This window comes from Osmerus eperlanus, chromosome 26 (genome assembly GCF_963692335.1).
Source record: "Osmerus eperlanus chromosome 26, fOsmEpe2.1, whole genome shotgun sequence".
NCBI classification, from domain to species: Eukaryota; Metazoa; Chordata; class Actinopteri; order Osmeriformes; family Osmeridae; genus Osmerus; species Osmerus eperlanus.
The window spans coordinates 2,646,755-2,667,846 of NC_085043.1; the positions used below are offsets into that span (position 1 = coordinate 2,646,755).

General features: G+C 40.6%; 1 protein-coding gene and 1 long non-coding RNA gene across 3 annotated transcripts in view; both read left to right on the plus strand.

The window, feature by feature from the left end:
* lrrc39 (leucine rich repeat containing 39) overlaps positions 1 to 21,092 on the plus strand; it is a 127,749-nt gene that overhangs the window by 84,452 nt on the left and 22,205 nt on the right. The gene's annotated exons all lie outside the window — the stretch shown is intronic.
* On the plus strand, positions 1,756 to 5,601 carry LOC134012988 (uncharacterized). 2 transcript variants are annotated; one of them, XR_009928663.1, is made up of 5 exons: positions 1,756 to 1,981; positions 2,353 to 2,430; positions 2,719 to 2,772; positions 2,863 to 3,841; positions 5,525 to 5,601. It is a non-coding gene; the product is annotated as an uncharacterized LOC134012988 (long non-coding RNA). The 2 variants fall into 2 exon arrangements; XR_009928662.1 differs by lacking the exons at positions 1,756 to 1,981; positions 2,353 to 2,430 and adding an exon at positions 2,447 to 2,636.

Below are 21,092 nucleotides of genomic sequence, written 5' to 3' on the forward strand. Positions count from 1 at the left end.
AACTCGGCACTTGCCCAGGGGCACATGACATCTAAGGGGCCCTGGACAATGTCAACTAAAATGTTATATCACTTTATGAACGCAGTCCTAACTTTCCTTAATGTGAGTACTTTATTGCAACTCGTTCGATCAAAATATTATGTTAAATCACGTCAAAAACAGTGTTTGTGTAGTCTAGTAGCCAGTGCCACCGCTCCCATAACGCGCACTACGCGCTGTGCGTAGGGCACCAACTCCTGAGGGGGCACCAAAAATTAGCCAACTGAAAAATCATCATAGTTATAATACTTATAATGCCGATATTATTTTAGTATAGAAATATTAGGCACATATATTACAAAACAGGCAGAACAAGAGATATAGCCTATTTAAATGCTCAAAAAAAGTTACGATGGTGCCCCCCCCCCCAAAAAAAAACAAATACACACTCAACTTCCCAAGCTCGCTGTGTCTGCCCTTCCCTATCTCAGTGGCCTGACGAACTTTGACAGCAGGCTAGGTCAACTTTTCTAAAATTGGCTTAAAAAGATAACAGGAGTCAGGTACGGTGGCCCTGAAGTGCAAATCACACCCACTAACATGAGTGCATCCCCCAAATGAAAACTCCCCCCAAATACGAGTCAACTCCCCCCAAATAGGATGACTTGCTCACCTCCCCCCAATACAAGGACACGCTCCCCCAAATGGGAAACGACATTACATTAACTCAAAACGGAAAGAGTTGGTACTACACTTCGTTGCTGAATGGATGCAGTAACTAACAATAAATTGATCGACAGAAGTACAAAATGCAATAGCCTGACAGAGTTACATACACCAGGACATTTGTTTGGCTATCGAAGCATGTAGCAAGTAGTAGGCTACTTATGCAATTGCAGTTGATTCGTATTTGGGGGGAGTGTTTTCATTTGGGGGATGCACTCATATTAGTGGATGTGATTTGCACTTCAGGGCCATCGTAGTCAGGGGAAGAAAAAAAGAAAGAAAGAGACTGCGAGATGGTGCCCGTGCATCACTTTCAGGTAAGCCCATGTTTAATCATTGTTAAATACGGGAAATGTGCTGCTAATTTAATGGTTAGCCTGTGCATAAACCTCAAACTAGCTGACGTTATTGCTAATGTTAGCACACTCAAATATGTTTTAACTTAGGTGCAAGCTAAATTGAGATGTTACTGTTAAACATATCTATGCATTTTACAAATAACTGACGCCAGCTAGCTGTTACTTTACATTCTATGATGCTTTTATATTCGATTTATCAAATAGTTTTAAAATGAGTAAGGTGGAGAGCTCCTTGGCTAAACCAGGCTAAGAAACGCAAGGTAGCTACGTAGGGCTGAAACATTAAGAGACAAAAAGACTACCTTCTCTAGACAAGATTTTACCAAACGGCTTGTAAAAAGTTTATTTTACAAAATTCGCTTGCGCGCGATGCGTGCTCGCATTACTTTTAGAAATCGTAACTAGCATCACATCAAACACGGGGGGGGGGGGGGGGGGGAACTACCAGCATCAAATGATAGTTCATGAAGAAAGGGACATCCTTTGTTTTTTCATTCATTCAATATTTAGCATAATAATAAATCAATGTATGAATTGTTATCCAGTGAAATTAGGGATTTATTAGCAAGGGGGTTTAACACTTTTGCAAGGCACTGTATTCATGTCACATTCTCATTGCAGGCTGAGCACCCCTAATGGTCTGATCCTAGAATCGCCCCTACCTAACTGATTACTGATTCATATACACTTTTTGTTGTGTGAATTATTTTGTATTAGGCTCAATGTTTACCTAATAGTACTCTTTGAGGGGGAAAACGGAACTGGCCCGGTGGCAAAGGAGTGATTTTCGGATGGGCTTTCTTGGTGGCCCCCTTACAAGGACAAGGTCCAAATTCTTAGAAATGTCCAAAAGAGGCTTGTCCCACAACCATTGAAGGGATGGAAGCAGTACGCTGCACGCATGCTCTTCGAATCAGGTAATTTTCAAAGTAGAGCCCTTAATGCAATCAAGTCTAATAAGTTTAATGATTAACTTCTGATGTTGTTCTGATATTGTCACTTGTTATTGTCATTACATACCCACAAGTTTATGTAACTGTTGATTAATAGTTGAGTCTACATCACAGCAAATTTATAGAACTTTTTTTTTTAAATGTTACCATATATACAGCTTTCTTTCTATTGCAAATTCTTATGCATGAACAATTCTAAAAATGGTTCATTTACATATTTAGACCAAAACGGCTTAGGACACTATCACCCTCATCATCCTCATCACAGTTGTCCTCAGAGGAAGATGACAGAGGAAGATGATTAAAAACATCAATACATTATTTCTGATTTCAAGTCACAACATGAAGTTGGATGCAGGAATTGGAGGCCAGACCAGTGACATACTGCCATCAAGGGCCAACTTTATCAGAATGTAAGTGTCCCTTACAGATGGTTTATAGATGTGAGCATATCCCTAACCAGTTGAAGTTGATGGTTTGAAACAGTAGAAATCTATAGACTTCTTTGAGCATCTATAGTATATATCAAAATACATGTGACCATGAATTTGATCTTTGGAGATGGAGGCCCGGCATCCAACTGCATGGCATGATGATGATGGACTGGGCTCTTGTGAATGTAAGCTATTTAAATGAGGAAAACAAACAAAATAGCCACTTTCATGTACTTACAATGGTACCTGTATCACTACTTTCCCTAGGTCCAAGATCTCACCTTCCTAACACCAATCAACTCATCCCACCTAACTGCACTGGTACATTTGGCCATATCTTTCTATTGAAATCAGAAAACTGCTGTGTTAGGATTAGTTTACAAATGTAATTTGCACCGTTTTTTCTAACAGCAGTTGAAAGGATCCTCCTGGAACAGCTGGGGGAACTTCACCTCAAGGTGGCCATTGTACAGTCACTCAGTGACAACAGAGTTCAAGACCAACAACCCGCAAGCAATGAACACAACCAAATCTCCACATTAGAAAAGCTAAATACATTTGATGAAAGACTTGGCCAGTACAGAGATTTTAAGAAACGTGTGTTATGTACTCTAATACTTTGAGGGGCTACACAAAGGGGTATCCATAGCTTTATTGTGTTGCAGTATAATTCTTAACAACCTTCATGTGTTGTAGCCCAGCCTTTTTCTCGACTCAGTCCTCAGGGCCCACCAGTTATTCCAGTGTTGGAATACATTAAATATATGAAATGGCTGGAAGTCCCTGGGGAATGGGACAAGAAATTCACCTTATTCAACTTCAGTGGGGAGCTGATTAGTTGAGTCAGTTGTTGGTGCTGGGCTGAAAAAATCCAGACAAGAAATGATGAACTAATGTGTTCTGAAAGTAACGGACATATTTGAAAGACAACAAGATTTGCATTGTCTGTAACACTCAATGCTTTAATGCCGTATTTTCATTACAGATTGCAAAACTGTCCATAACTGGGGGAAACTCTGTTAACCCTTGTGTTATCTTCGGGTCATTCTGACCCATCAGCCGTGTGACCCACCGTCGTATTGCGACAAATTTACCTCATACAAAAACAAAGTGAAGCATTTTCTTTTAACCGTTGGGCTGTCTCAGACCCCCCACATTGCAAAGGTTAAAAGAAAATGATTTTTATTAGTTTTTGTATTGGGTAAAACTGGGTAAACACAATGATGGTTCGTTATGAACCTTTGGGTCATGTGACCCGAAGGCAGCACAAGGGTTAAAAGAACAGTGTGCGGGAGGGTCTTCACACCTGAACTAGCCACCAAATTAAATTAGTGTGGGAGAGGACAGAAGACTGGCATCAAGTCAAGACCAGTCAAGGAAAATATACTGTGTAAGTTCAAACCTTTACTGGCTGCTGAGCATCACATTATGTATTAGTATTGGATGAGCTGCACGACTCCCCCCCCTTTCATCATCTCTGTAGCTGATGTGTGGTGATTGGTGACATTGGATGTGGATTAAATGGCTACTCCCCCTCCCCTCAAATAGCACATTGAGCATCTAGAAAGGTGCTATATCGTTATTTTTATTATTGTTGTTATTATTTATATCCTTATCCTTGTTAGGCTATTATGTTATTATTAATATTTGTATCATTTTCTACCATGGTCTGGGTGAATACTTGATTCTGATTGGTTGCAGGGATGTAACCGTTATCCGGTGATAATGTACACCTACTAAGTAGTTCCATCAGATATGTCTGTAGAAATATCAGAGTTGACTAACGTTGAAAAATCGTTAGAATTCCATTGCAAAACGCATGAAATGTAAATTCATGTTTGTAAAGATAAAATAAAAAGTTGTCCATAAGTGACCATGGTATAAGCGGGATAATCCCTTACATATATGATACATTTAAATTACTAATAGGCATTGTGCAAGTACACACATTCGGAGAATTGAGGTGCAGCCCATCTAGCCTGGCTCTGCCCTCCTACGTACTTCCGCTCAATTTTGATTTTGCTTCTGTACTGCGTCTGGGAATGAGGTACGTAAGTCAGATGTCTCAAGTTAATTTTCTACCTGTCCAATCAGCGAACAGAGGGAGTGGCTGAGAACGATGATGTTGATGTCGTGAGCTAGTTTGTGTTGTAGTTCTGTAATTGGGGCGGAGAAAGATGCGAGCGAAGCCACATTCGGTCCGTTGTGGCAACGCTGACGAATATCCATAAGCTAAAGCCGGAGCAAGAACAAGTTTTGCTGAGTTTTGTTGGTGTCCATGATGTTGTGGCCCTCCTCCCTACGGGGTTCGGGAACAGTTTGATTTTCCAGCTACGGCAGCTAGCTCTGTTACAGTAGTGGTGAAGGAATTGGCTAAGGCGAACGCTAGCGATTGGTTATGACAAATCAGAGTGGCTCTAGGCAGATCCAATAGTTTTAAACTTCAACAGAGTACCCGCCTACAAGGAAGTCAACGCTTGTCAATGGAGCGAGCCCAGACTCTGGGTGTGTCTACTACCGAGCACTTACTTTCAGTGCTTAGGGCGCTTACACTGACAGAACCAGCAGAATTCAGGGCACTGAAAGTACCCAGATGGCGCACTGCAAACGGTCAAAAAATGCAGTGTACAACAATGGACACTACTCGCCCTAAACGGGCGCCATCTTGGCTACGTAGCGGAAGAGGAGGAGCCCTTTCGGCAGCTTTTCATTTCTAAAATAATGACGGACGAAATGACTCGCGAGCAGATTTGAGTCCGTCACTTCCGCCTTAGATTCGCGGGTGCCGCCAGCAGATTTGCGTCCGTCACTTCTGCCAAGTGGTTAACGTAAGTGTTCCATTTGAGACAGCACTAATCAGCGACGGAGTGCACTACAGATGTAAGTGCACTGTATTGCAGTGCACTGTATTGCAGTGTACTTCGTAAAGTGTTCGGTAATAGACACACCCTCTCTGTACAAATGAAATGTACGAGAGTCTGGTTAGGACCAGAGCCATAGAAATGAGGCTACAGCCCATCACCACTCTGTTTAAATTGAACAGATAGTTTTTGATTCATATTTTCTGTTCTAGTGTCAGTTCTTAGAAATGGAGTCCTGCCAAACATGTCCGAAGCTGAAGTAGAGAAATCCATGCAAAATTGGCTCAGGCTCATGGTTGTTCTGTCACATATATCTTCTTATTATTATTGGGTGTGCTCACGCCTTCGGCGAGCACAACCATTGTTCTCTCACATATATCTTATTGGGTGTCCTTTGCCTTCGGCAAGGGCACAACCTTTGTTCTCTCACATATATTTCTTTATTTTTATTGTTTATTTTCCCACCCCTAAGTCTCAGTCAATATTTGGACTACATAGACAACCTAGGTGTCAAAAGTTTCGTCTTGGTAGCGATTGAGTTGCTTGTATTTGTATTTACGTTCCGTTGCACGGTTGTAGAAAGTAGAAATTAAGTTTTTGTGGCAAAAAGTGAAGCTAACGGTGGCTAACTTGCTAGCCACAGTCACTGACGCTACTAACATCACTAACGTCACGAAAACTCGCGTGACTATCTCTAGCAGAACATTAGTTTAGCAGCTCGTTAACTTCTGGGAGATGGCTAGGCTAACTGCTTTACTGCAAGGCAGCTGCAGAAACGCCACAAGCAAAGAGGCCTGGGTAATAACTATTTGCTCATTTTACTTTGTGATATGACACACAATTGTGATGTGTAGCGTACAATATAAGCTGATATTATTAAGGAAGTACATCTACTTTCGGAAACAGTAGTCTAGCTTACTATTTCACTGAAGCATTAGCATCATGACATTAGCCTCTGTTCCCCGGGCAACACATACTGCAGCGGTCTATGATGCATCTGTTTTCAATCGTTAAAATAAACATTCCTCACAAATAATTTTTCGTTGTAGGATTTATTATGACATTACAAGTAAACGATTTGTGGGTGAAACTATCATTACCTGTGGTTTCAAACCAGTGTAGCTCACTGCAACGCTGTAGCCTACCCGAGACACTACAGTAGTGAGTAGCTAACAAAAACATCTCCACAAATGTTTAGGAAGTCAAACGGCGACAGAACATGTTCGGCACTCCCCTTACTTAAATCAAAAGTCTATCTAACTAGCTACTGACCTGAACTTCATTGCCACAGCCTAAACTTTGTCAATCTGTTCATGAAAATAATTTATTTCAGCCTAAACCGTACAACGGAACGTTAAATCCAATTCAACCAACGCAATAGCTACCAAGACGAACACAGCAGTAGTCTAGTACTGTACTGTAGTAGTACAATTTACCGGGGCAGCTTCTCCACACAGGGCTATATCGCATTTTGCGTTGTTACTGACAATGATCGCTACCCGTTTTTATGAATGAGCGATTTTCCACTAAATAAATGTCAAGCTTATTTACGTTTTTGGGGGCATATTTTCAGTTAGCAGATGGTACTGTTTGAATCCATCCATCTTCCATCTTCTACTGCCGGCTAACGTCGTAGAATAATCTTCAATGGGGGTTCTTTATTAATGAATGAATGCAATATGAGTAGGCCAAACGCTTGAAAATATCACGAGAAGGGGAAAAACTTAAAAGGACTTAAATCATAGAGATTAGGTCAATTTTTACACCGGTCTGCCAAATTTATTCGTTTTGATTCAACTATGAGGCTGCCTCTTGCAGGGGAAATGAGAAGACATCTATTTCATTCTACCCTTCACTCGTATTTTGAGTTGTAAATGAGCAGCAAACAAAAAATGCTTTTAAATCTATGTAATCTTTATAAATAATAAGTATGCATTTTGATATAAAATATACAGAAATATCAGTTGTAAAAATTGTATTAAAAAACGGACCCCTGTGCAACCGATGCAAGCAAGCACACCCTACAATTTCCCCAGAAATTGTACCCTCTCTAGTTATTATTATTTTTGCACCCCTAAGCAGGGGCGGATATAGACATTTTCACCTGGGGTGGCAGGGAGGAGGTATTTGTGATGTGGCACATTCATTTATTATCAAATCAAATTTATTTGTATAGCCCTTTTTACACGCAAGCATGTCACAGAGGGCTTCACATACGCCCATAGAACTGCCCCTCAACCAACCTAAACCCTCAAGGAAGACAAGGAAAAACTCCCAAAAAAACTCAACAGGAGAAAAAATGGAAGAAACCTTGGGAGGAGCAATTCAGAGAGGGATCCCCTCCTCCAGAGACGGTTGGTGAGAGAGAGGAGCAGAACACAGGCTAAACATAGTCATACAGTGTCGATGGGTTTTGAAACACCAAAATCCATTGTTCAACTTTATAGATGTAGGACAGGACCGGGAGACTCGCGACCAGGTCCAGCGTTGGCCGACTGACGACCAGGCAGGTGCTGACAACTCAAACCCCCCACACCACAAGGGATGTGTGTGGGGGGGGGACAGAGAGAGGAGAGCAGGGATTAGAGAATGCCAGGAGCAGCTAACAGTTACAGTCATAATAGAATGAGATCCCCACCGGTCAAGTGTGGCCTGGTGCAGCAATTTAACAGAGCAAAAAAGGTGAATTTGATGCAACCCCACACACCAAGACAGCGACAGCCCCCCTCGTTTGGAACATGAAATCTGTTCCAGGGGAAGAGAACTCTAAAATAAGTTATACTTATAGAATAAGGATGGAAACAACCCGTCCCCCGTTGCCTCCAACTAGTAACATACTTACCTTTAACAGTCGTAGAATTGACTAAACAATAACGTTTTTAACCACATTTTAAATGTCGAAACAGTAACAGACTCCTTAATTGAGACAGGTAATTTGTTCCAGAGAAGTGGTGCTCTATATGAGAACGCCCTACCTCCAGCTGTTTTTTTCTTAATTTTGGGAACCACCAGATAGCCGGCATCTTGAGATCTAAGTGTCCTTGCGGGGCAATAGGGTGCAAGGAGACCGGAGAGGTACAGTGGTGCCAATCCATGCAGAGATTTGTAGGTTAGTAGTAGAACTTTGAAGTCAGCTCTGGCTTGGATAGGGAGCCAGTGTAGAGAGACATGAGTAGATGTTATGTGATCAAACTTTCTTGTTCTGGTCAATAGTCTAGCAGCAGCATTTTGCACCCGCTGTAAATTTTTTAGGTGGGTAATTGGGAGGCCAGAGAACAACACATTGCAATAGTCCAATCGGGACGTAACAAATGCATGTATTAGTTTTTCGGCATCATCCTTTGAGAGAAATTTTCGTATTTTGGCAATATTACGTAGATGGAAAAATGCAGTTCTGGTAATTTGCTTAATATGGTACTCAAACGAAAGGTCTGGGTCCATTGTGACTCCTAAATTTTTTACCAGCTGGCTTTGAGAGACTTTGACGCCGTCTAGGTCTAAGGTCAGATTGGAAAAATTATTTCTATACCTTTTAGGACCGAAAATTTGAACCTCGGTTTTATCCAAATTTAGAAGAAGGAAATTTGCAGTCATCCAAGCTCTCAACCTAGAAACACATTTTTCCATAGCATGTGGAAATTCTCCAGACTCTATAGACATATATAGCTGAGTATCATCTGCTTAACAGTGAAAATTTACCCCAGAGCTTCTAATTATGTTTCCTAAAGGCAGAATATAGAGTGAAAATAACAGAGGGCCTAGAACTGAACCCTGTGGAGCTCCTGGATGAGCAGCCATCATAGTGGACATATTGTGATATATCAGATAGATACGATCTAAAACACTGAAGTGACGTACCAGAAATCCCAACATAGTTCTCCATACGTTCCAAGAGAATCTCATGATCCACCGTGTCAAAAGCTGCACTTAGGTCTAGAAGAACCAGGACAGAGATAGAACCCGCGTCAGAGGCTAACAGTAGATCATTGACTACCTTGGCTAATGCAGTTATTATTTATATAACAGTGTCATATAGTTAGCTGTATTTACATACAGGGGCCTGTTTTCCTCAAATATCCATGACATAAGATAGCCTACACTGTAAACCCCAATTTGCTCACTCAACATAAAAAAAATTGTGGAAACGGCTTGCACACAACATTTTTAGTTTAGTACAGTACGGTAACATGAAATTCATGAGTACACCAGACATAACTGTGTCACATCAACCTTATCTGACTGGAAATATATGTCTGTGTAACACAACTTTTTATATCACACAACTAAATAATTTGTGTTTTTTGAACATTTAATGCTACAGCATATTAACAGGGAATGTATATGTTATATGACATAAATCTACTAGACACATTTGTAATTGTACCTGAAGTATTTATTTTTGGTTCTTTTAAACGTATTTATTATGTTATCCTGTTGTGTGCATTAAGCATGAAAACATTTCCATACACTACAAAAAGAATTTATAGGTTGAAACTCACTAATCAAAAGAACCTCAAATACATTTTGGAATTGCATTAAATGACACTCTACAATGTATCTTTATTTTAGCGTCCGACATGACAACTAAGGATTTTAGGGTCAAAATCAGGGATACAGATATAACAGTTTGTCATACAGCTCTTGAAAAGATTTAGATTTACATTCTCACTGTTCAACATTCTCAAAGCAAAATAATTTGGTGGTTGCTGTTATGCAGTTCAGAAAAATGTTTAACAAATTTGTCCAAGTCCAGTGCTTTTGCACGCTTGCTTTCAATACTCAGAAGAGCTAAGTTACTTAACCGCTCCTCCTCCATCGTTGAGCGCAGGTGATTTTTTTTTAAGTTTAAATGTTGAGAAGCTGCGCTCACACCCAGCACTACTGACTGGTAAAACAACAGCTATTTTGCATAAACGAAAAAGCCCACTGAACACCTCCTTGAACGGCTCTAAGAACTTGATGAATCCAATCAGATCAGCAGAATTGTCTTTCCCCTTTGCCATATTCTGTTCAATAACTCGTTTAGTTTGACGGAGCTCACTTTTCAGGTCTTGGAGATCAGATCCATATGCCTCTGCCAGTAACAAGACCATTTCTTCTTTCAGGAAGTTGCTGCTTGATGGAGTTAGTGCCTGAATGCCAATCATTATGTTGCAGTTGGACTTAGAGAAACGTTTCTTCATCTCAACAAGTATGGCGTCAATGATGGGAAAGAACGTGTTTACTCGAAAGCTGTCTTTGCTGTTAGGTGGAGCTCGCTGTCCAAGTGTGGATGTGACAACACTATGTTGGAGTCGGCTTGTTGTCTGTTGGGACCTTTTTGGTTTGATGACTGTGGGAATATTGCAATTATCACACATTTCTATTACTGTATCCCACAGCTCATTGAAGTTTTCATCTGTATTGCGATACTCCTCAAACGTTTGTTTAATGGCAATAAGATGTACTGCTTTTGTGAGGTCAAGGTTTGGTGACTGGAACATGTCAGATAATCCCTTTATATTACCAAGGACCTTTCTAAATACAACAAGTAGCCCTATGAAATTCAACTGAATTTGGGAGAGAAGCCCTCTTGCGAGAGGAGAGAAGCCCTCTTGGGAGAGAAGCCCTCTTCTAACAGCTGGCAATCTATCCATGAGGTTTCGACACGCAAAGAATCGGCAGGCCCATCTGGTGTCACTTAGTCTTGGAAGCTCCCTTGGTGCATCACTGAACATTTGTTTTTGTACATCAAGCCACTGTGTGTGGACATATGAGCCGGCGGACATAAATACATAAAGTTTCTCAAGCAAAGAGAAAAAGCATCCAGCTTCATGGACATTTTTAACACAGTCCACAATAACAAGGTTTAAACAATGGCCATTGCAGTGGACGTAGAATGCATACTTGGCCACTTCCTTAACTCTGGTTTGTACACCAGAGTGCTTGCCACTCATGACTGCTGCACCATCATATCCTTGGCCGACAAGATTCTCTCTATATTGCAGTCCCCACTTTTCCAAAAAATAAATTATTTTTAAACCAGCAGAATCTAAGCGTTCTGCTACCTGGAACTTGAGAAAGCTCTCCTGTATTACACCATCATAATAGTATCTCAGGACAAAAGATATCTGCTCTTTTTTCACATCTTTGGATTCATCTGCTATAATAGAAAATTGCTCGCTGTCTTTTACATCTTTAATGATTTCTTCCCGCACCATTCCTGCTAAACATTCTAAGATCTCATTTTGAATGTTTTTACTGGTGTACATTGCATTTCTGGGCCCCTGTGACAATCTACTTTTCACCAACGGATAATGTATACCTAAAAGTTCCAAGATCTCAACGAAATTCCCTGTTCTTTGAGCTTTCTGTTTCATCATGTCCACGTTGTGCAATGTTCTGAGTGGCTGTGAGCAGCAAAACCTCAGCCAACGTTTTTATATAGTTTTGATTATTTATTACTTGTTGCTTATTTTCCTCACTCATCAATCCTAGGACAGATGTGTTGTTTTCAGACATTCTTTTGTGCTCACCCCATGCAACCATTGCATTCAAATGCATCTCTGATTTGGCATGTAAACTGAACCCACTGTCTTTAAAGATCCTGTAAAGTGGAATTGAAAACGAGTTTTAAGTTCACCACACCACAGAATAATGTGTTATTAACTACCCATCCAAATTTACATAGGAAAAAAACACCGACAAGTATGTTAAATTAGGCTTTGAAATCGTGAGAAAATCAGCAGTCTTCTCTGCTTGAGACTGGGGGGGCGTGTCGCCTGAAGGAGCTGAAGCTCTGCCCCTCGCTGCCTACCTACGACCCTGATAATGGACGCTACGTCAAGCCGAACAAAACCGTATAGAATTAGAATGTATTTGTTCAATGAGTGAAACATACAGATGCATATAAATGAAATGTTCCCCTCAGCTGTAACAGTAAAAATTGACACCAGAGACAGCAGACAGTGAGCTCTTCAACTAGGCTACTTCTAGCACATTAGCTACCATTTCACCAAAATACCATCATTCTACACCGAGTAGCCTAATATCAAGTTAGCGGTTTGCACTAACTCATAGCAGAGATACCTCTGGAAAAGTTATCTAGTATAATTATAACAAGCACACAGAACTGAGTGATGAACTGCTGGCGGCAGTGGATGGTCCAGGTGCGACCAGAGGATGAACGGCCGGGAGGGTGATGCTCGGTACGGCTCCGCGCTGCAAGAGAAGCCGTGTGTCCACGAACCCCGTCTGTCTCTGGTCCATGTTAAAACTATCCGCCGTGAAATGGTCACTGCAGAGGCGGCTGTTGGAGTTTATCCGAAGCTTTCCATCAGCGTGGCTCTTCACAAAATCAATCCACCTATTTTTCCTTTCCTCATCAATATGGAAATTAAATAGCGTTACAGCACAGCTGAAGTTTTTGCATCCAGGGAAGATGCAGTTGCGGGTGGAGGGAGACATCCTGAAGCTGGCTAGCTAGCTGATGTAGGCTACAATAACAGTACAGCAGGAGGAGCCATTCAGTGATCTGACGTAGATGGGTCGAAATGACGACGGTAGATGGGTAACTTTTTGGCCCCACCCATTAAAACCTGATCTGAAAACGGAAGAGAAACTGTTCTACGGTCTAAAGGCCGAATTATACTTCTCCGACTCCGTTACGGACGGACTGAGTCGGACGGATTGGTTGAATTTATAGTACTCCCAAGGCTGTGGGTGCTGAAAACAATTCACCGCCAGAAGAGTAGGTGGCGCAACGGTTTTTTGTAAGTCGTCGTCGAGTGTTTATTTACCTCAAGCCCCCACCCCTTTACATTATTACCAAGTCTTGTTAGATCACGTTATATCCATTAATAGGCGTTTGGGTTAGGGTTAACCCTACAAAACCAATTGGTTTTGTAGGTTGAACATATAAAACACAAGCCACATTTCTACACTGATGTTAAATTGAAGGCAGTGTGATTTTCGTGGCATTTCGTTTGAATATAAAGTTGACAGTAAGCTACGGTAAGTCTGCATTATGGAATATTTCTGTTATAACTATTACTATTATAAACTAGAGAGGGTACAATTTCTGGGGAAATTGTAGGGTGTGCTTGCTTGCGTCGGTTGCACAGGGGTCCGTTTTTGAATGACATTTTTACAACTGATATTTCTGTATATTTTATATAAAAATGCATACTTATTATTTATAAAGATTACATAGATTTAAAAGCATTTTTTTTGCTGCTCATTTACAACTGAAAATACGAGTGAAGTGTAGAATGAAATAGATGTCTTCTCATTTCCCCTGCAAGAGGCAGCCTCATCGTTGAATCAAAACGAATAAATTTGGCAGACCGGTGTAAAAATTGACCTAATCTCTATGACTTAAACGTCATTTTAAGTTTTTCCCTTCTCATGATATTTTCAGGCATTTAGCCTACTCATTGCATTCATTCATTAATAAAGAACCCCCTTTGAAGATTATTCTACGACGTTACCCGTCAGTAGAAGATGGAATCGCGATTCAAACAGTACCATCTGCTAACTGAAAATATGCCCTCCCAAAACGTAAATAAGCTTGACATTTATTTAGTGGAAAATCGCTCATTCATAAAAAGCTCACTGGTAGCGATCATTGTCAGTAACAACGCAAAATGCGATATAGCCCTGTGTGGAGAAGCTGCCCCGGTAAATTGTACTACTATGGCACAGTACTAGACTACTGCTGTGTTCGTCTTGGTAGCGATTGCGTTGGTTGAATTGGATTTAACGTTCCGTTGTACGGTTTAAACTGAAATTAATTATTTTCATGAACAGATTGACAACGTTTAGGCTGTGGCAATGAAGTTCAGGTTAGTAGTTAGATAGACTTTTGATTTAAGTAAGGGGAGTGCCGAACATGTTCTGTCGCCGTTTGACTTCCTACAGCTGTGTAGATGTTTTTGTAGTGTCTCGCGTAGGCTACAGCGTTGCAGTGAGCAACACTGGTTTGAAACCACAGGTAATGGTAATTTCACCAACAAATCGTTTACTAATGTCAGAATAAATCCTACAACGAAAATGTATATGTGAGGAATGTTTAACGATTGAAAACAGATAACGCTACATCATAGACCACTGTAGTATGTGTTGCCCGGGCAACACAGGCTAATGTCATGATACTAATACTTCAGTGAAATAGTAGACTACTGTTTCCGAAAGTAGATGTACTTCCTTAATAATATCAGCTTATATTGTACATTACACATGACAATTGTGTGTCATATCACAAAGTAAAATGAGTAAATAGTTATCACCCTGGCCTCTTTGCTTGTGGCGTTTCTGCAGCTGCCTTGCAGTAAAGCTATAGTTAGCCTAGCTATCTCCCAGAAGTTAACAAGCTGCTAAACTAATATTCTACTAGAGGTAGTCACGCGAGTTTTCGTGACGTTAGTGACGTAAGTAGCGTCATTGACTGTGGTTAGCAAGTTAGCCACCGTTAGCTTCACTTTTCGACACAAAAACGTAATTTCTACTTAAACCGTGCAACGGAATGTAAATCCCAATACAAGCAACTCAATCGGTACCAGGACGAAACGTTTGACACCTAGGTTGTCTATGTAGGCCAAATATTGACTGAGTTTTAGGGGGGCAAAAAGAATAATAAATATAGCTGCAAGCAGCGATGCGGGTTCCTCCGCAAAATGGCAAAATATTATAAACATGTACACTGCAGAAGATCGAGAGTTGGACAACAAGGGAGCAAAACTACTTCATGTTTGGCCAACAACAGGCTGAATGGGGATTTGAACTCATGAGCATAAGGTTACAAGTCAGTCTCTCTATCCTCTCTGCTACACACCAACTGTTGAGATTGTATGAATAGAAAGGGCAGAGTATTAGCTTTGGTCAGCTTTTGGACAAAGGTTAAGAAACGGTTGACATTTCAAGGTGAAATTGCATGAAATTGTGCATCGTATTTCAGAATGATGTCATCCTGTTTAACTAAACAGATAATCAAAATTATGACAGGCCAAAAGATAATGGCTGGATTCCAACCAACTACCTTATACTTTACAGGTCACCATGCCAGCCCATTGAGCTATTCTCAGTGTTGAATATTGTCATGTTCAGTTACTGTATAAAAAAGTAAGCTGTTTCTCCTGTGGTAAGCGTTGTTAGATTCAGCCAACGTTGAAACAGCTTTAATTCAATCATATTTTGACATACCAAGGTGAAATTGTTTGTGGTACTTCAGAAAGATGTCATCCTGTTGAACTAAACAGATAATCAAAATTATGACAGGCCAAAAGACTATGGCTGGATTCCAACCTACAACCTTATACTTTACAGGTCACCATCCCAGCCCTATTCTCAGTGTTGAATATTGTCATGTTCTGTTACTGTATAAAAAAGTAAGCTGTTTCTCCTGTGGTAAGTGTTGTTAGATTCAGCCTAAGTTGAAACTGCTTGTACATTTCCTATAAAAACGGGATGACTGGGTTGCTGCTGTAAAGAATAACTTTCTCATTGTTTTTTTTTAACAGGTTGTTTGGAGTGCCATAACTTGTCATGGAAGGGAATTTTAAATCATGCCTAGCATCAGTGGGAATGTGTCCTGGCTTAGGTTACTGAAATGAATTTGTGCAACAGGCAAGGGATCCACCTGAACAATCAATTGACTTCATTAGAGAAAACCATTAGAGTTATCTCTACCATGCGTAGACTACAAGTAGCTAGCTACTGTGGTGAACCTGGCTTGTTTTGCAGTGGTTTACACAGTCTCGCTAAACAGATGATCAGAGTGTTGTGATTCTCAAATAAACACGCATTGCTATGTTTTTACAACCGGAGGATTGATCGGAAGACTAGAAACCGTTTTGCCAGAATAAAAAATTAAAAACTATGCTTCTGACTGGTTTTGAACGTACAACCATTTGCTTACCAGCCAATTGAGCCATTCCCAGACATGGATTACACAAAACTGGATCATAAAAAAAGCTGTTTCTCCAATGGCGAGCATTGTCAGATTTGGTCGAAGTTCAAACATCTGTAATTCAGTCATATTTCGACATATCAAAGTGAAACTTTGCATGGTACTTCAGGGGCATCTCACCTTAAAGCCTATTAAGTTTGAACCATCCTTCAAAAATACATTTGATTTAGTGACACAAACATATTGAGGCAATGTGTACATTTACATAAATACACCCATTTCAGCCATTTTGTACTTGATTCAATTGCCTTAAGTAACGTTTTTAAATACGTAAATGATACATATCTGTACCAAATTTCAAGTCAATTTCACCTTTGGTTCAAGAGAAGAGGAATTTTGAAGTTTTCGAGGCGGCCTACCAAATTTAGTTTCACTGCCTCAAACAACTGCTGAGATATGAGGTGGCTTTTCTGCTGATTTTGATTGGCTGTCACGGACAAACGGTTGTGGGTATCAAAATGCTCTACCATAACTTTTGTGCGGCTTGGTCTGAAGAGCATATCTGGTAATTTTGAAGAAGATTTGACAAAGATTGTAGGGGGAGTAGGCTTTCAAAGGTTTTTGATAAAACCGGAATAGCGGAAAATCTATATAACCGGAAATTGACCCCATAGGGTGTGTTGAACTCGTCTTGGTCCAGGGAATCCAATGGTACCTCATTTTTTAAAATGGGTCATACGGTTTAAAAGTTGCGTGTGTAAACACAACTCCAACTTTGACCCATTGGTGGCGCTAGAGTGCCCGAGTATGGGACATGAAACTTTGTGAATTGGACCAGGCGACTGTCCCCAATGAGTGTGCCAAATTTTACAACTTTCGACCAAGCGCTTCTAGGGCCTGCCCTAGACACCCAGTCTTAAGAAGTATAATAATAATAATAAATATAACTGCAAGCAGCAATGGAGGGGCCAAGCAGTCCAGAGCAGGACATGGCTTCCATAGCACTTGTGCAACAATTAAGTCACAACAACCTGTTGCACTCATGCAACACACCAAGTTTGGTTGAAATATATGTTTGCGTTCAAGAGTACTTTGAGTTCAAAGTTATTTTTATGGTATAACACTGCAGGCCTCCTCTGCTCCTCATGGGAACGATGGAACCCAAGTTTGGTGACAATCGCGCAAATGGTTGCTGAGATATGCTCTTGCGCCTCGTTTGGCGGCTTCGCCACCGCTTTTGATCGTCTCTACCGAACAAACGTTTTTGAAAATTGAAAATTCATCTGATTGCTTTTGTGAAACTGGGTCTAAAGATCATCTTTGCCAAATTTGGTAAACATTGGACAAAAATTGGGGCGTGCAAAAGGTTTTTACACTTTTCCATGAAATCCAAAATGGCGGCCACGTCCATTCGAATTTTATGAAAAGTTATTAATAGTCAGGCTTTATATCTCACAAGACATCAACAGACAAAGAAATTACTTTATTAAGGTAAACACTTCAACCGTTATTAGCCAAAACGCGTTTATGCTTCCGGCCACGCCCCCTTTTAGTCACATGACACAATTTTTGGAGGACATCCTCAGAATAAGGTTCCGAGGCGGCGTACCAAATTTAGTTTCACTGCCTCAAACAACTGCTGAGATATGACTTCACTTTCTGTTTGGCGGCTTTTCTGCTTATTTTGATTGGCTGTCACGGACAAACGGTTGTGGGTATCAAAATGCTCTACCATAACTTTTGTGCGGCTTGGTCTGAAGAGCATATCTGGTAATTTTGAAGAAGATTTGACAAAGATTGTAGGGGGAGTAGGCTTTCAAAGGTTTTTGATAAAACCGGAAATAGCGGAAAATCTATATAACCGGAAATTGACCCCATAGGGTGTGTTGAACTCGTCTTGGTCCAGGGAATCCAATGGTACCTCATTTTTTAAAATGGGTCATACGGTTCAAAAGTTGCGTGTGTAAACACAAGTCCAACTTTGACCCATTGGTGGCGCTAGAGTGCCCGAGTATGGGACATGAAACTTTGTGAATTGGACCAGGGGACTGTCCCCAATGAGTGTGCCAAATTTCACAACTTTCGACCAAGCGCTTCTAGGGCCTGCCATAGACACCCAGTCTTAAGAAGTATAATAATAATAAATATAGCTGCAGGCAGCAATGGCGGGTTCCTCCTCAGCATTGCAAACCATTACAAAATTGACATGACACAGACATGTATTTCATACATGTACACAACATTTCAAGACAATTGGATCAATGGCTGATTTGAAGTCATTTTTTGAAATTCTTCACAAATTGTCACTGTAGAGAAATATCCATGCTGCCGACATTATGGGTTCTTGAGACTTATTTGTTCCCCATTGGCAATAAGGCATGCGTACCAACTTTTAGACATGTTGGACTGACAGGGTTAAAATTCCACCCTTTTGAAAGAGACAACTTTGAAGCGTGTTGTGTCAGGCCACCTGTGCTCTGGTCAGGCCCATCATGCAGAGATCCATTCTTTAAAAGCTTTGATTACAACAATAACTTTATGAAAGTGAGGATACACTTCACTAAAGGAAGTGTGTAGGTTATGTACTACTACTGCTTGCTCTGCCCACACACTTTCCCCATCCATGCTGTTTCCCTCTATCCCAGCGCAGGTCATGCCATTAGAAGTAGACCAAAAAACATACCATACACAGTCACACTGTTTTCAAAACTGAAACTGGTTAGAAGACCATGGCTATTAGAACTCTACTTGAATTGAGCTCTCTCTAGAGTCTCAGTCAAACAACTGTCAAGAGTCATGTAGAGAACTGGACCAAGGTATAGCTAATGTCCAGCTGTTAGCAAGTGTACCTTGTGATGGTACAGCAGCTTAACAATACTTTGTCACGGTCAGACTCTGATCCCATTAAACTACACAACATGCACAATCAGGGTGACCAACAGTATTATTTTAAGTAAAAAACAATAACATTACACACATTTAAGTGAACGAACACAACAACTGAAATCCCTTGCACAGCTGTTGTAACCAAACTATTTTCCACAGCTATTTGCGTTTTTGGTGTGCACTGCATGCTGGGTACCCAAGGGCGCTGACGCTACAATATTTATTATCTAGCTGTCTTCCGGCTGTGTAATATGACGAGATGCTAGCGATGCAAACATAAAAGCTTGTCTCGGGGGGTCATGCATGTGATCTCACTACAAGCTTTTGATTACACGTGAGGACTGTTAGCAAAGTATTTCTATTCGTGTTTTGTTAGTGATTGAATGGTAATGTCAGCTAGCTAAAAACAATGTTAGTTAGCTTGGCTAAAATGGTTTTCATAGCAACAGATAAACAAATCAGATCAATCTAACTTTATTCAGAAGGGGGGGGGGGGGGGTGGGAACATATAAACTAGAGGTGAAATGGTAGGCATTGTTCTGCCTTGAAGCTGCGTGCGCATCCTCATTGTTTGTAACCACCAACCCATCTATATGTAAAGATAACATCCAAGCTAGCAATTTCGCCAAATTTGACTGCAGATTTTTTACACCATATGTACTTCGTTATGGTTTTTGAGTCAAACAACTTGCTAAATGATTAAATGTCTGTTAAATGTCAAATCCAACTTTAAATGTATAAAAGAGAGAATTAAACCTAGAGGTTTAAAAGGCTACGTTTGTCTAAACTGACATGCACAAACTCAGAGCACTGAGTTTCAACATCCATGTACACATTTTGTCTCTATTTTTTACTCTACTCTTTAACGCATGACTATGTTTAACTTAATGTCAGCACCTCTCTGTCATCAATTGTCTCTGGAGTGGGGGATGGGGGCTTCTTATCCAACAAATTACATCCCTGAACTTTTAAAACATATCAATGGCCTACTACAATTGTAAACATCCTTTGGCCTTCCCATGCTGGGAAGAAAACTACAGTTTTTCTTTGATTAAACGTTGACCTTGAATAAACGCTGCACCAAAAATGAACATTGTGTAATAAATGGCACCTTCGATTAAACGCCTCCCCCAAAAAATCAGAAAACGGTTATTTAATTGGTTAAATTAAAACAGTATTTATTACACAAGTAATTTACAAGTGTAGCATACTATTATCCCATGAAACACTGGCAGGCACAAGTGTCTTTCTTGCTACAGATTTATTTGAAGCTTTTTCTCCAAATCCACCGTTAAAACTAAACTCACGCTGTAATGAGAAAATAAAGACCACATTAGCTTAATATGAACATGCAATGACATGCGCAGCATGTAAATAACATTCACCAAAGTCAAATACAGACACAAAACAACATACTTTGTTGGCTGCATGCTGTAGCCTACACAAGGGAATAGAGGTTTCCTTAGATTGCTAACAACCTCTATAACAACCTTAAACTTATCACTTAGAGTGAATGTGCATAAAGCTCCAGGACCTGACAACATCCCTGGCTGTGTTCTCAAGGCCTGTGCTCCTGAACTGGCAGAGGTGTTCATTGACATCTTTAACCTCTCCCTGTCGCAGTCTGTCGTCCCCAATAGGTTCAAGGGGGCCACCATCATCCCAGTCTCTAAGAAACCATCAGTGAGCTGTCTCAATGATTACCGCCCTGTTGTGATGAAATGCTTTGAGACGTTAGTCAAAGACCACATTACATCCTGCCTGTCACCTGCATTAGACCCACTCCAGTTTGCATATAGGCCGAACAGGTCTACAGATGATGTTGTAGCTTTGGCCTTGAACACTGCTCTCTTTCACTTGGATCAGAACAACATATACGTGCGGATGCTCTTCATCGACTTCAGCTCCGTTTTCAACACCATAGTACCATCCAGGCTCATCATAAAACTACAGGACCGGAACATCAGTCCTTCCATGTGCAGCTGGACAGGACACAGGCAGTACGGCTA